The sequence below is a fragment of the Trichechus manatus genome, unplaced genomic scaffold, assembly GCF_000243295.1.
Source record: "Trichechus manatus latirostris isolate Lorelei unplaced genomic scaffold, TriManLat1.0 scaffold00024, whole genome shotgun sequence".
NCBI classification, from domain to species: Eukaryota; Metazoa; Chordata; class Mammalia; order Sirenia; family Trichechidae; genus Trichechus; species Trichechus manatus.
This window is the reverse complement of record NW_004443960.1, coordinates 23762566-23765104: the sequence shown is the minus strand read 5'-3', so window position 1 is coordinate 23765104 and position 2539 is coordinate 23762566.

Sequence of the window (2539 nt, the reverse complement as noted above, 5' to 3'; positions counted from 1 at the left end):
CGGCTGCATGAAGCGACGCCGCTGCGCCCCCAGCCCTGGCCGCTGTTCCGCTGCGGCAGGGGGAAGCCCGGCCGCATGGCCCCCCTCTCCACTCTCCCTGCGGAGTCCAGGGGGCCCCCCACCACCCCCCTCAGCCTCTGGCCAGGGGACCGAGGGGGGCGCGCGGAACCGCCGGCTGCACCTGCTCCGTCCACAGCGCCCCCGCTTCCCGGCTCCGCCGCGGCTCCTGCCTTAGCCTCTGCCGCCGCCGCCGCGCGCTGTTGCAACCCCGAGTTCCTTCCCCGCTGCTAACTTTCTGCCGGGAGAGAGGACACGCGCGGAGGGGAGGAGGAGGGGGCCGGGCGCGCGCCCGGCGCTGCTGAGGGAAGTGGGGTGCGCCTCGGCGCGTCTGCGAAGGGGGGCGCCGGAGTCGAGGCGTGCGCTAGGGCTAGGACACCCGGGAGATCGGAGATCTTGCCCCGCCACACTTGAGCTGTTCCCGCCCAGCCCCGTGTGCTTCCCCTCCCCTGGGAGCCTGGGACCCCGGTTTCTCCATTTCTCTCCAATACTTTTAGGGACATAGAGCCCAATGCCAGCCGCCAGTGCTGCGCCCTAGGGAGCTTAAGGCCAGCGGGTGGCGAGCTCAAGCCTCCCCTTTTCTCCTGGGACTCCAGAGAAGCCCGGCCCATCCTTGACCCGTCCTTCTCTCACTCTGGGTATAGCCCTGCCTTTGGTGCTGGAATGTTTCCTTCTCCACATCAGCTTTCCCATCCCAACTTCCATCTTTCCAGCCTCCCCATCTTATCTTGAAGCTTCTGATGGGTGGAGCTTTGACAGAAACCCCCCTGGTTTCCCTGCCCGAGAGCTTTTGCCTGTCTGGCCGCTGGGTGTCTGTGCTTTCTTCTCCAAGAGATGAGGCTGTCCTCTCCTGAACACTTTAACCGCAGGTGCACACACCTCGTCCCTCGGAGGCATTGCCACTAAAGGAACTGAGGTTTCCCTGGACTCAGATTGAGTCCATCATAGCTCTAAAGACCTAATAAGCAGAGACGAGCGGGTTGCAGGGTGTCTGTGCAACGCCTCATTGACTTAAAAGAAGAAGAAGAGAAAAAGTATTTTCTTTGCAGAGAGATTCCACCCTTCACTTCTCTCTGTCTCTCCTGAGGGAAATAGCAAACATCAGAAAGATATGGAAGATTCCAAACTAAACTCTGCTTACTGTTGCCTTTTGCTGAGGGGGGTGAGGAAAACGGGGGAGGCAGCATAATCAACCGAGGCACTCTAGAGAACTCAGGTTCCTTGAGACAGGGGCGGCCATACATTCAGCTGGCCAGTTCCCCCTCCCTAGCTCAGTGAGCCCCAAGCCTCAGCTGGGTGCCTGCAGCAGGTCTCTGCTTTCGCCTCTTGGGCTGATATGGTTGGCAATTCTGGTTTTGTTGGATCACATAATAGGAACAACAGTTGAAAGAAAATGTGTATAAAGTCTAAATATTAACCAGATACCTAGTGCCAAAGAGAAAAAAAGAATGTTAATCAAATAAGATGAAGAACATGGACTTTTCCCTGAGTGAACAAAAGCTCACTGCTGCTCTCAGCTGGACATGGGTTTCCTTCACTGTAGCTTTAGTTCAGATAAAGATTATTCCTTTATAATATATTTTTTATGGTACACTGGAGACCTCTGAAATGCAGAGTCTAGTGTCCTGTAAATCATTCCGTGTAACTAGGGATGCTTTTTCAAACACCACACAACTGCATTACTGTAATGTTAATGGGAAGGGGCCAACCAGGGCTGAGAGAAACTCAAGCTGTGCCCAGCACTCCCTTCGGTTCCAAACTCAGCCCTGGGGTGGTCAGCCAGGAGGCCGGAATCACAGCAGCTATTGCCATTGCTGTGGCCTGTCTTCCTCACAGCTCTCAGGTTCCAAGACGCCCACCATGTGGCCCAGGGACTACCCACACTTGAGCTGTTCCCGCCCAGCCCTGTGTGCTTCCCCTCCCCTGGGAGCCTGGGACCCCGGTTTCTCCATCTCTCTCCAATACTTTTAGGGACATAGAGCCCAATGCCAGCAGCCAGTGCCGCGCCGTAGGGAGCTTAAGGCCAGCGGGTGGCGACCTCACGCCTCCCCTTTTCTCCTGGGACTCGGGCTTACGCCTAGTGTCCAAACTTCTCCATCCACTCTCTCTCTGCAGTCAAAATGAATTTTCTCTGTATCTAGTTTTACTAAAGATGTGCTCTCAAATTCAGGAAGATTTTTAGAAAATGGTATTAAAATCTAACCCAGAGGTAGCAAACTGGTGCCAAACTGGGAGCTCATCTGGCCAACACAGTAATATTAAGAAATTTGAACTGGTTGCAATATTTTAAAAATTGAGAGCTTTCTCCAAAAAAAATCTAGATTTGAGGTTTCTTTTGAAAAAACAGCAGATTCAGCAACTTTGGGCCCTCAGCCAGAGCTGAGGAGCTGCTGGCCCTTTGGACGGGGCCCTTTGGGTGCCCTGCTTTCATGGTGCCCACTCAGACTGCCCCACACGTTTATGTTACTTGCTTGGGTCCTGC